The sequence below is a fragment of the Corvus kubaryi genome, unplaced genomic scaffold (assembly GCF_017639235.1).
Source record: "Corvus kubaryi isolate FWS band 111438036 unplaced genomic scaffold, C.kubaryi_AGA036_p1.0 37396, whole genome shotgun sequence".
Classification (NCBI taxonomy): domain Eukaryota; kingdom Metazoa; phylum Chordata; class Aves; order Passeriformes; family Corvidae; genus Corvus; species Corvus kubaryi.
The window spans coordinates 28,848,012-28,862,689 of NW_024581135.1; positions in this window are offsets into that span (position 1 = coordinate 28,848,012).

The window sequence follows — 14,678 nt, forward strand, 5'->3', positions numbered from 1 at the left end:
GTGTCTCCCCTGTTGAGGCAGAGCACAATGCTCAGGACAAGGAAATCAGGAAATGCGCAATGCTTGGAGATAGCTCGAGATCAAAACAGGATGGCTGTCGCTCTCTGCATGGGAATGTGAGCTCTGCAGCACATCTGATAGATGAGTGTTTGTCTCTCAGTATTGCCAGATGGGTATAAATCTGGGCTCTCAGGATTTGGAGTGCTAAATTTGTCAAGATGGCATTGTGAGAATATTAGTTGCTAGCTGCTAAACTCTTTGTTCACCAAGAAGGCTGCTCTTGACACTTCCTGATAAGCTCTATGAAATGTTTGTCATTTTTACTCGCCTTTTTTTTTTTTTGTTTTTTCAAAATTTCTAACCAGTGTTTATCTTGCCCAGGATTTAAAACTACATTTGCTTTAAGCTATGTGAAATAACATGTAAGTAAACAACATAAAAATCAACTCAGTGGTTTAAACCACTTTTTCACTATTTAAAACTGTCTACATGTTGTCCCACCACTGTTATACATTTTTGAATATACATGGTCTTTTAAGAAAAACCATGTAAGTGTATTAAGTTTTATTTCTAGTTCTTGAACATAAGATTTAGCAGTAAATTTCCATCAAAGTCAGGCAAATACCCTCCCCTGTGCTGCTTATGCCAGGATGTACAGTACTGTCAATTGGTTTATTACCTCTATTCTTTCTAAGCTTTTGATTGCAGTTATAAACCCCAAAAGGACTCATTTATCTTTTTTTCGCTTTTATTTCCACATGCTTGGAGCACTCTTAAGAAATAAAAGTTTTAACCTAAATAAAACTACTCGGAACGTGTTTTAAAAATCAAACCAGGTCCTAGTTCAGCAGAAAGAATTTGTAGTCTTACAAGAAATCCTTGGTTCTGCACACAAACTGTCATTAACTTAGGCTCTCAGAATAAGGGATAAGGTTTAGCATTCCACAAACAAGGATAGCTCTAATCAAAGAGTAGAACTAAAGCTGGCCAGGTTTAAAGAGAAGTTTCTGGTATTAAGGTAGCTAGAAAGGTAAATTAACCTGCAAATTCAAATTAGATGAATTGATGCAAAATCTGGAGAGGTTTTGTGACATATAATAATTTCTGCAGATTAGAATAATTTGCAGGAAAAGAGGAAAAAACATTACCTTGCATGCATTTAGTAGGATGACAGGAGCGTGTCTACAATGATCATACTTCGTCTCTTTTATGTCTCCCGTTGAAGTATTTTGTTTTTCTTAAGGTTTTCTTTCTCACTAAACAATACATATTTGTCTGGGAAGTCAGCCAGCCTAAAGTGGAATAGTTCCATTGAAATGGACACTTATGCTAATTCACACCAGTTCAGGACTAGTCTCATGTACCAGGGCTATACAGTGTACTTTGAAAAACGACTGCAACTTTTTTTATAATAACAGAACACTGTTCTTTGGGCTGTGGAAAACAACTCAAGCTTCAAACAACATTCTGTTCAGTAAAAATATTTGGCATAGAGAGTATGGTGTTAATTTCCCCTACCATAAAAGCAGTCTTAACAGCTTAAATAAATTACTTGTTAACATTTACAGCTGTTAACGTACTCACTCATCCCATCACAACAGATCAGTGTCAGCTGGAGTGAAAATTGTGTTAAAGCAACTGCATTTAACAAGACAGAAAACATTAGTTCTGGGAAGTTGAAACATTTAATTACATGCTGTTTCCTGGGAATGAACCACTTTCCTTGGCATGGCAGTCCAGTGAGTTTCCCCAGGCTCTGGGTGAGGGCGGAGATCTGGGAGATCTGCCTGGACACTGTTGTTGTAGCAGTAAGACAGGTTTAGAAACAACTTGATCCTGGCTGTGAATGGCCTGTCTGAAAAGGTGTGCAGTCACCCTCATCTCAGAGGGACACTGGCATCAAAGCCTTGTGATAGGAGTTTTATCAGTGTTCTGTGTTTTAATTGGTATGAAATGGCCAGAACCAAAATAAGGAAGTGACTATTTGATGATAATGCCAGTGTAGTGCAGTGCATTTTTAACCTCAAATATAGTTAATTGCTCAAACTATTGACCTTAATAGGATACAAAAGAAAGACAGCATTCTCTTAGGCTGATTCAATATTGCTGCTTTTTTTCTGGGGGGGGGGTCCACGTCTATGAACACTGTTCCAAATATTACGGACACTGTCCCACATAAAATATGAGGTTCTACTGTGTTTAACTAGAAACAGTTTTCAGGCTTCTCTATTAAAAACAGAAAAAAAAGCAAACATGACTTGAATTCTGTCAATGCAAATTAAAAATATGTTAAGAAAAAATCTGATGTTGGTAATGGCCTAATATAACAAGGTTATAAATAAATTGCTCACTGTTCTCATGTATTTTTAGTAAACGGATTTGGGAATAGCACAACAAATCCCCAATGCCCAATTAAAGTCTCTTAACTAATTTAACAAATGCATTGTAAATGGGTAGCTGGAGATACTTTAAGTAAACATACATTTCACAGAGGAACTTTAATAGCCAAACAAATGGAAAATCAGTTCAAATGCTTTAGCTTTCTCAATTGTCCTTAATAAATTAGTCATAAGAAAACAAAAACAATTAACAAGCACAATCATCATACTTTTTTTTAAAATTCAGATGACAGTATTTTGCTGTATGAGTCTTTCAAGAGAGTCTCAACTGAGAAGCAATTTATAAGGTGTTCAAAGGCCCAGTGGAGTTCTCTTTTTACCCAGGGTTGCAATTATTTTGATGTGCTTTGCTTCTTTTGCTTTCAAATTATTTCCAAATGAATGGTGAAAAAAACAATCCACTTCAAAAATCTGAGGCACTTAACTTAGTGGTGAATTAACTCTGTGTCTGATTTAAGAAAGAGGCACAGATCTCTCCTGTTGTCCCTTGGTAGGACCATGCCAGCCATCCAGCCGATGAAATGGAACATCTGGCTTTCCAGTGAAGATTGCTCTGGCATTTTGCCTGCACAAATTTTGTCCTTGTGGAATCCCTGTGAAGAGTGCAAACTGTGCACCAATTAAAGAGGACTGAAGGACACACACAGCAGCTGAGCAGCATGTGTGCTGGGACTGCCTGTGACGGGACTGTAGCAAGCAGGAAGATCAAGTGTAAAAAGAGACAGCTGTGGAAAATCTACTCAAGAGCAAATAAAATTAATTCAAGGTAACAAATCGGGAGGCAGAAAACAACAGTACAACATATCTTGTTTTTCTGGAGCACTTAAGACAAAAGAGTCATGGATGGTGACTAAGATTTTCCCTGTACTTCCCTCATGACCTCATTAAAAAAAAAAAAAAAAAAAAAAAATTAGTAATAGCCTTTTCAATCAGATGTATTTCATTCATGGTACTTTCACTACAACCACATGAATGTAAATTACAGAACAGGATTTTCTCCCTTCACTGTGAAAACTTATCAGCCTAGATATTCATAGGAACAACCAGACACATAATCTGCTTGTCCAGGTATGAAAAAGAAGTAGTCAGAAGGTCTTGGTCTAGAGAAGAACGTAGCATATTCCTCTGAGTGACATTGTGGTTTATGCTGTACAGAAAAAGAAAAGCAAAACATGACTTAATAATTTGGAAAAGATTGGCCTCATATGGCATTGGTGACTCAGATCCTCGGTTGTGATCAAAACTTCAAACTCATATATTTTTAAAAAATAGGAGAAAGAGTGAAAAAGAAGTACAAAAATGCTCCTGAAAGCTATAAAAATGCCTTATGATGCCAAACAAAAAAGATTGCTGAAGTGAGTTGATGAAAACAATGAAAAACTACTTGATCAAGCTTAAAAACAATATTCTGGACGATTTCACAACCTAACTCAAAAGAGTTAGGTTTTGTAGTAAGAAGTACATAATTCTCATAACTTTAAAAGTGAGATTTGAAAGAACATGTACGGAATAAAGAAATTGTTAATGCATTTAGGAATAGCTATGTCCAAAACAGATTAAACTGTGAGACACCTACCAGAATTCCTGCAGGCCAAATTCAGACACAGTTCTTTAGGCACTTCTTGACTTGAAGAACATCAGTAATTAAAGAGAAGTCTGTTAGGCTACGTTTGCACATTAGGTGAGGAATAACTGCTACTTCAGATTTATGCCTGTGCATAAGTGAACTTCAGATATCTATATGCTAATATTAAAAGGAAAAGCACTAAGCACATTGGCGAAGCAAATGCCACAGTGCCCTATGTCCTAAAAGCTATGTTTCTGACGTAGTTTGTGCCTATCTAGAGAGGCTGAAAGTGTTTTTTAATAGACTTTCCTAAACTGGATTTGTTGGTTGGGTGCTGAAGACAAGATTCCTTGAAAGAAACTGTAGCTGCAGCAACAGCAGGAAAATTTCATTTATTTTCAATACTGCATTGGGCAAGATATGGAGAACACAAAAGAGACCAGCTAGAAAGCTGGGCAGATGTGTTGCTGCTCTTTACCTAAAACAGTTCTCACATTGTTTTATGAACTTCCAAGAATATTTCTGAGGCAAGTTCTACGCCACTGGCAATACTGCTGAAGGAAAGTGCCTTCTGCTGAAATTGGAAAAGTTTCTGATGCTGACAGGGAACAGTTAACAAACCAGTTCAGGTTTTCAGTTTTCATCAAAATTCAGTCTATAAAACTGCATATGATGGCCTTATGTCACAAGCCTGTACCTGCAGTAGCTAATCCAACACTAAAGAGAGATGCATTTGAATATTCAAGTTTAGATGAAGATGGGAATGCAACCCATAAGAGCATTTATTAAACTTCCTCTCCACAGACATTATGAAGTGTGTTTTCCCAATCCAATCTGAGAAGGTACCTCTGGGAACTGTTCTTACTCTTAGCTGTCAGGTCCATAAGCCTCCTGACCTTAAACTGGTCACTCTGTTGCTAATTGTTTTCTGTTCCCATTAAAGTCTAATTAACAAAGCCACTAAAAGTCAATATTGTTAATGGAAAGATCTAACAAAATGTAATCAAATTATTTCCATTAAGTTAAAATTTTTTGACTTTTACTGGGTTATCTTAGTAAGGCAGTCTTATTAAAGGGAGTTGTATACAAATTGAAACCAGGCCCTAAATCAACAATGAATTGGCCCATTCTACCAACAGTTACTTTCCTTGCCATTTTTCACACTCATGTTTCTGTGTAACAAGGAGCTCTGTGTAGGTAAATTCTGCCCTTTTTCCACACCAGAGAAAAAAAGTCTTGCTTCCTTTCTCTATTTCCAGTTTGTTTGTGGTTCTGGTTTTTTTCCCCCACATAACTTCTTCTTTAATTAAAATGCATTGGCTGTGGAGAAGGAATTGATATATCTCCATGTGAACAGGTCAGGAGGAAAGAAAATTTTCCCTTGCCACTTTTATCTTGACCTACAGGAATCACCATAAGACAATTCCATCCCATTTTTTTCAGTCCCTTGTCTTTCCTCGGGCTGTCAGCACGACAGTAGTTATGTAAGTGATTTTGTAATATGGGCCAGACTCAACCCTGACAGAATATACCACAACATGCTTTAAGAATCTTATCCTTCTGGAATATTTATCTGAGGTGGGTAATTCTCTAAAGCGTGCCCAATTGACCCATTTAATGAGAGTGGCCATGAGCAGACAGCCCAAGAGCCTGTCAGACACTGCTGAGCAGGGAAAGCTTTGGAACAGAGCTGTTCTCTTTCTCTTTTGCTGTGCAGTGCTAAGATCAGGCTGTTCTTCTCTGTGCCTCGGAAGACAAACCTTAATAATGTTGGATGTCTGCTTAATTAGTTTGGGGATTTTCTCTGGATCTCCTCCACAGAAAATCCAGCCACTGAGGGAGAAATTAAAGATTCATACATCTCTCGTGGCAAGCACCTCTATGGTATCTACCACACCTTCATGCAGCAAATATTTGAATACCTCCTATTTTCAAAACATTTCCTCAGGCACAGTAGTTAAATAGTTCAACAAAATTAATAGATTAACGTGTTTCATTTGCTCCCCAGTTCTGAGGGACCAAACAAAATAAAATGAATGAGTTGATTTAGGCTGAGCCTTAGCAGTTTGGCATTCATTCTGTTGTTTAGGTAGATGTATTGTAGTGTTTTGGATACTACTTCCAACTTTAGATGTTGGGAAATACACTCTGAATCAATTGCAGAGAAAGGGGCACAGTTCAGCTCTCACATTCTGTAGAACAAGGAAGTATCTCATGCTTTCGAGAAAACAGTGATGTGTAATTGAATGGAGCATGTCTTTAGTGACAACTGCATTTCGAAACAAAAACCATGACAGCAAACAGTCATGAACCATGTAGGAAAACAACCTGCAGTTTATTTTGCTTTTCATTATGTTGAATAATGTAAAATATACACTAAGGCAATATAAATGGCATGTTTACCACTCATACATCAATAACAGAAATTTTATAAATTTGTATTTTTAAATGTATTTTATGTTTTCTTTAGAACCAAAAGATGATTTAGAGTAGTATCTTTTCACTGGAGAGGACGTAGAATTTGACCCATCTGACTTGTAAATAGCTCATTTCTGGTTGAACGGTTTTACAGAAGGAGAAAGGACAAAATTTCTTCCTAATTTATCCAAATCATAACTGCCCTGGACTGCTAAAAAAGCATTTGATTTCTCATTTGTACTCTTTGAATTTCATGTGACTTTGGCTGGTAAGATGAGAAAACTTGGATATTCTGTTTGTCATATAAAGCATCTTTGGTGCATAGTAAAGAAAGAGATATAACTTGACTTCAAGGAGTTTACAAGATTTGAAAAGTGGCCTTGTAGGTTTGCTGCAGTTTCAGAGCAGTAGGAGCGTGGTGTGTCCTGCAACCTGCAGGCTTTATGCTTGCCATAGCTCACTGAAGTGTGTATGGAAGAGGATAATTGCATGTAAAGAAAAATATAGCACTTGCAAAGGGCAAACTGCACCAACATATATTCTTACATGGAAGTATTATTTGCAAAAAAAGGAGGCCCATTTTCTTGCCCAGTATTTCTGAAGTAGTACCAGTCTATCTTCTTTTTTTTTTTTTTTTTATTTGAGTCCTTTCTTGCAAAGGCAAATAGTGAGCAGTCTTTACTTGTGCATACAGGGAAGCAAATAATTTTAATGTACTGGAAGTCTATAAACACAGAGAAATGAATCACTGTGATCCACAAGTTATTTCTCTGCACTTCTTCACCTGCGTCTATAGTCAGCTACTCTTGCTCAAATTCACAACCATTGATAGATACCTATTTCTCTCCCAGGCAGAGTCCTAAATCTGAAATATGTGCTTTGGTGGAATGGATGTGTTTGGGAATCATGCCATGCTTTTTAATTCATCTTCAGACTTACGTGCAAGTCATGATAATGGTAGATCCATGGTTCCTAGGAAGGAAGGACTAAAGGGCAAAGAAAAAAGGCAAACTTTCCTAACAATTAAATTCAGTCATTCTCAGTGTTATGATATATGGTCAGCTGAATACTTTTTGAAAACTGGAGGCAGTAGCCTCCTGAGAATCATATGCCTATACTTCCTACTTCTTTTTGGAATGAAAATGACAGTTCATTTATGTCAGCTCTGATAAGAGCACATCTCTGCATGAAGACAGTTATTCCTTTTCTGCTCAGTTTTCATCTCTCTCCACTCCCATTTGGGAGAGGAGAGGGTTAGAGAAAGGGAGGAAGAACTGGAAAAGACCTAATATATTCAGTGGAAAAAACCCTCTATAGGTAGAGAAACATCACAGAGAATTAGAGGACTTTGGTACTGTTTTAAAACTGCCATTTTAAATACTGTTAGCTTTGGCTTCTGTTTTTAAACACAGTGTTTCCCCATGCAATATGGTATTGCTGTATTACTTAATCAATTAAGAGATGGGCTTATGTAAAAGCAGTTTTTATTTTACCATATTATTAAAGTTCCCAGATGCACACAACGAAAGATTAATTTTCCTTTTGGCTCTCTGTAGGGAGGAGGATATGATTATATGACATAATTCCAGTTCTGTTTCTCTCCCCTAATTTACACATGCTGGTGCTTCTGTTTATTCTAGGTTATTATGGAAGGTGCTATGGGAAATTTATGGTAATCAGCCAATGAAGGGTTTAGAAATAGAAGGATAATTGCCTAAAAATCACTGGAAAAGAAAGAATGAAACAATGTCAATGTTGTATTGGTGAAGCAGGGCTACCAGATTTCTACAGCTGCAGTCTCAGGTGCTGTACAGGGGGTCAAATCTTCATGCATTGTCATCTTTTGCAGTCAAAGGAAGATCTTACATTAACAGTACCTGCCGTAGCTTCTCTCCATCATCCAGCCTGAAGCTTTATTTCAGGCAAGTCTAAAGGCTCTGGGCAGTATCTGCTCAGGATTAGAGTGCCGTGTATTTGCTAAAGGCAGCACCATATCCCTGGTGTGCACAATCACTCTCTCAGTATCTTCTTCCCTTTCCTCATGTGCAGACCCCAGCCTTGAAGAAACCTTTATTACTATTTTATTTACGCCTTCTCATATACTTTTGCCATTTTTACTTTGTTCTCTCCCTGCCCACCCCCCACCCCCTGCCATGGTTTATAGTATTTTCCTCTACAGTCCTCTCCTTTATATAAGTTTTCAAATTTTTCGTATTAATCCCTACCAGAATTTGTCACTGTCTTTCTCTGGTTTCCAGGTCTTTTCTCATTCCCTCATTCCTTCCTTCCTTCACATTTATCTCTTATCTCCTTTACTTTATTCCTCTTCATAGCTCTGTCTCATTCCACAAGAAGTATCCTTATGCTGCTCTTTCCTCTTCCTCCTAACTGCCAGTGTAGAAAACTTCACAAAGAAATAGGAATCTCCTAAAAAGCAGTGCTTTTGAGGGCTCTAATACATGTGTGCTTTTTATAAACTTGAGAGAGAGAAAGCAACACAGAAATGTTGCATAGAATACTGTCAGCCATTTTCTCAACAGGGGAGAATTCACAGCAGAGACTTAGACCTCCTATTTTGACACAACCTCCCACAAAGCAGATACCACATCAAGATATCAGAGCCTGATATTGCCAGGTACACTCTCACCTGTAAAAGAGACATTGGAATAAGCTGGGAACAATTCTGACCCAGCCAATGCCCTCTATGTTAGAAAACTACATGTTCTGGAGCTGCACTGCATGTTTTCCCAAATGCAGATGAAGATAAGAATAAGGTATTTAATATCTGCTGCTTCTCCTTTTTCCTGCATCACACACTGTGGAAATGAAATGCTAATTGGAATTGGTCTGTTGACCCGAGATCTGCTGCAGCTCTGTGTCTCTGGGATCACAAAGTAGTCAGTCCTACAAGTGGGAAAGGATTCAGCTGGGATTAAATGCTGGAGGGTCAGAGTCAGAGAGAAGGGGCAACAGCATCTCTTGAAGATCTTCTCAGCAAGCACCACAATGAGCAGGGCTGGCTTGAAGGCAGTCTGCTCATCTCTTACAGGCTCCTGCTGTTTTAATGTGTAAACATGCCACTTATGTCTGAACTGTTCTTGTCTTTATTCACTGTGCAGGCATAAATCCATGTAAAAGTAATGTAGGTGCCACTGGCAGCACTGCCATCCAACATTTATGAGGTGGCTGCTGTGTGCCTGCAGAGCCCGCTGGCTGTCAGTGCAGTGGGGTGCACAGAGTGGGGCCCAGGGGACCCGCAAGCACTGCCCTGCTTTCAGCCTGTCTTCAACAAAGGCAAAAGGGAGGACTCTGCTGAGGCTGTGTGTTCCTGCTCACATCCACTGCTGCCGTGTGTGCAGACTGGCAGGGGAAAGCAAGCAGCCCAAGACAGCAATGGAAATAAAGTGTTCTGCTTGCTGACTTACACCCTGTGGAATTTAGGACCTCCAGTTATTACTTCTTATTAATGTATTATTTTAAAACAATACGCGACAACATGAAAATATTTGTAAACCACACTGAAAATATTCTGTAAACTGTTGCATGCTCTCAGTTCTAACTCAGTAGTATTGCAAATTTCTCTGTTTATAATCTGGAGATGTGTTGCAGGAATGCCTGTATATTGAAAATGTCCAAATATTTCCCAACATTCTAGTGAAAAAAGATGCACCGTGAATGCCATTTGTCAAGACTGAGGTCCAGAAGCATGGTAATGGCTGAATCATCAATCACTCCTTGTGGAAAGATGCATAAGAACTTACAAGGAGAAGAAACAAGTCTGATCTCTCTCTCTTTTATTTTCTAATAATACAGAACAACTGCTGTTCTTCTGCTCTTTGAGAGTTACAAAGGTGAATCTATCTACTAATCTATAACTATTTCTGGATTTGACTTTAATATATTTCTTGTATATAAACCTGAAACCTTTTACAAAAGAAGCCAGCATTTGTGTCCCTCTTTTGCAGATAGAGAAATGAAATAATAAATAAATGAAATACCACGAAGAAGAGCACATGAAAATCCATCCAGCAGAAGAACTCGACCAATGGCTGTTTTGGTGTATCTTAAGCACCTTCTGCCCCCGACATGTTGACTCCTACAGTTCAGTGGAATGTCTTCTGAAGTGGTACCTAGCTAGGGAACACTAAGGTTTTAGCCCTAATGAATGAATTCTCAACTCTAAATTCTCAAGATATCTTTGTATATAAACTTCTGCTGAAACTATTTTCTGGGCAGTGAGAGTTATGAGAATTAATATATTAGGACATGTAGATAATTATTAAAGTTAAAGCAATGAATACATTTACTCTTGCTTGACAGTTTACATCATCTGTGAAGTGTGCTGTGATTTATTGTTCGCACTGGTTGATGAGGACTGAATATTTAAACTAACATTTCAGAATCCACACATGGCAGAGTTGATTTTCCTGCACTGAAATTCTATGAGTAATTGCTCATTTTCATTTAACTGTAACTATTGATACTAGAATAAATGTGAAGTAGTCTGAAGAAAAGTATTCAGTGTCTTGAAAAATATGCATAATAAATTTATTTTTGCATAATAAATACCACAATTGTATTAATATCATGTTGAAATTAATTGCGTGAGAAAGGTAATTGTAAGCATCTTAGTGCTTTCATAGGCAGTAAGTATTACTGTCATTATATTTCATTACAACTCCATTAACATCTAAGATATCTCAATACACATCTTGGCCAGGAGTTCTGCGCTACAGTGTTGAAAATGCTAGCTAACTGCTTTTCAATAGTTTTATAATTGCTTATAATTGTATCAGACAGGGTTGTCAAAGGTGAGAATTTATTTTGGGCCTTTTAATATTTGCGTGGCAAATTTCATTTGCGTTAGAGCACTCATTTTCAAAAGATGAGAGCTCTGCATTTCTGAAGTATCACACGTTAAGAAAAAAAGCACACTTCATAGTTTGAACACCAAAAAACCTCAGAAAAGTAGTTCTTAAAATGCTGAGACATTTAAAGACTCCTGGCTCTTTCCTGGATTGGTTGGAAGTACCACAGGAGTGTTATTAGCACCTCAGAACTTGTGCATTCAAGTGCTAAAGAATTATACAGAATCACAGAATCACAGAATATGCTGACTTGGAAGGGACTTGGAAGGAAAAAAGTTTTTTGGGGAGTTAAAAAATGTTATTTGAATGATTTTAGTAATTTTCTAAGGAATGTCTTCTCTGTCTCTCTGTTTTTAAATGACTTGTTTAATGAACATATTTCCCGTACTGGTGAAACTCTTCCTCTAAATAACAGTGAAAAAAAATGATAAGCAAAACAAGCTAACAAGTGGGAGTTAACAAGTTAAAAGTAGAAGAGAAAATTGGGAAAAGAAACTGACTGAAAACATCCTCCTGCCCCATCAGCATGTGGCACTGGGGATCATTGTGCAGTAGGTGTCCAGTCAATTTCCTTATTCTGCCATAAAGCTCATTTCTGAATAATAATAAAATTAATACCCTGCTGTTTTATAATTTGATTTGCAAAGGAGTACTCTGCCTCATTGAAGTCAAATCACTTCAGATTTAGAGGGTCAGAGAACCATGAAATTTTAGCAGTATTGATAATAAATCATGCTAGACAAATTATATTGCAGTTTTTGGAAAAAAAACCAACTTAAATCAGTACATGAAAGAACCACAAGAGATGTAAGGGTCAAATGTGTTGTTGGTACCTGGGCTACACTACTGACACAGCACAGCAGAAAATTTGAAACTATTTCCTGTCCCATTTTTAAAGAACTGCTGGGGTCTGCAGTCCCACACAAGGGTGTTATCATTGCCACACGTGTGTTCATTGTGCTTGTTTGTGGCTTCTTGTGCCCATTTTTCATGAGGTGCTGCAAGAACTATTCGCCGACTCCTGAAGGCATTGCTACAGTATTTTTTCTCCTTTAAAATTGCATTTCTTACCTCAGAAAATGTTAGGTTTCAACTCACAGAAAGTTTTGGCATTACATGGTCTTTTAAAAGCCAGCCTTACTTGCTTTTTCAGTTACATCTCTTTTTATTTCTGACAGGCTGCTGGCAATACAGCTAGGACGACACACAGTGTTTGATATCCCATGACTAAAGCACGTGCAGAATTCAGAAACTAGGCTAAATTAGGCTCACAATTTTTAATGAATTTTGAATTATGCAGTTAATCTATTTGTGAGTTTTACAACTATTTCATTCTGAAAGAAAAAAAAGGAAAGAAATGCAAACAGACAGTCAAAAAATGATATCTAGTTATTGGGCCACATGTGGTAGAATGCTGAGATTTTATTTTCTTCTGGAAATACTACCTCTTATAAAGCCTATCCATCATATGTAATGAGGGCTGTCAGGAATATTTAGCTGAGAAATAGCTACTTGATATGCTAATGGTGCTCCCTTAGTGAATTCCTTTGGTTCTGCTGCCTGACATTAATGGTTTTCATAATCTAATGAATGATGTGTGTAATAGAGGTAAGGCCACAGGGAATGACATTTTGAAACTCAGGAAAGTAGTATATATGTATTTTATAAATATGTGCATTTTTTATATATATACACATACACACACATATATACACTCACAGGGAGAACACAAAATTGCTTTTCCAAGCTAGATAAAATAAACACTAGGGAGAAACTACATAGATTGAGCAAATCTTTGATACTGACACTTTAAACTCTGAATTCTAAAATATCTCTATTCCCAGGACTTCATGAAATATCTAGGAATGTAATAGGCAGGAAGACTTCACTTCCACAGTTCTTCCTGACTCTTGTTTCAGGAACTGAGGCCTTGTCCCACAGCTCTTGCCAAGGACAACAGCTCCTCTTTCCCAGCAGGATCCAGGTGGGTGGGAAGAACCGAGAATCCCCGATAAACACCTGCACACGGGAATCAGGTCCCTGCTGCAAGGCTGAGTTGGATCCTCTGTCCGGTGTGCTGAACTCACTGTGCTGATCAGTACTTACTCTCTCCTGGTGAGGTCCTGTATTTGTATCTCCTGTTGTCTCTTATTTCTGGAGTAGATGGGAAATGGCTGCATCCATCCAACATCTGATATTCCAGAGCCAAAAACTTCCTTGCGGGCTTATGTTTTGTCAGCTGTTTGTAACCACAAACTTTTGTGGCCATCTCTACCTGGCTAAAAAGACAGGGAAAAGTAAGTTCTAAGACTGCTCTGAGAATCTACTGGAAACCAATTTGCTCTGTAGACAATTTCGTCAGGTGGTGATATTCCAAATGCGTGACAACCTCAGCTCTTGGATGCAAAGGAGCTTGTGCTGTCCCTCCATGTCACAGGTACAGATGTTCGCAGGATTGATGCTGTGATTTGCTCAACACCCTTTACCCAATCCTTGCATTTTTCTGCGGCTGAACTTCCTGCTGTCTTTGTCTGCAGAGTACCTGACTATGGTCCTGATCTCACAACCAGCTCTGAATGCCAATAGTCACAGTAAATCAGGCAGGATATAGGATACTCTCCCACATAAATATGTTTGTTTAAGCATTTCTGTAGGGTACTGATTAAATTAACCTTCATGATCTAGAGACATAAACAAGAAGTGATTTGGGTTCACAGAGGATTGCTACTCGAACTCTAGGGCTGTCCTTGCAAACATATTACAGCATTAGGCACTGGGGAGAGCATGATGGGTGTAATACAACTTACATTAATTCTTCATGGTTCTGAAAATGTGCACCCACAGCAATTGCTTTGTGTGTGGACATGCAATATACATTAGAATCCTGAAGAAGGGTGAATCACTGAATGATAAAGTAGTCGTGTACAGGCTGCCACAAGAATGTTTCTTGTGTTTAATTTCATCTTATAAGATATTTGTGTTATTTTTTTATACTTTTAAAAAGAGCAGGAAAATAAAATTCATGATAGGAAGATAAAATTAATGAAATCCATAGATGACATTAACTTGTGACAAGCTGCAAATACCAGAGACCCAAACCAAATTAGAAAGAGCTTAAAATATAGACCAAAAATAACAGGCAAGCCTTAGAAGCCTTAGAGCCATTGAAAATTAAAGTATATCTAGAGGAAATTAACAGAGGAGAAATTCAGTAGGAGGGAGAGATCTAGGAGAGCACAGCACTACCAATGTTCAGGGAGATAACAGATTAGAAATTAGACATGATTTTGCAGCTTAGCAGTGCAAAGTTAGGGAAGCATGCAGAGTCATTATGCCATGGAGCAGAAGAATAAGGTTCTTTTCTGTGACTTTTTAGATGCAGGGATATCTTCATTGGAGATAAATGTCTGGGCAAATTGAGTGGAG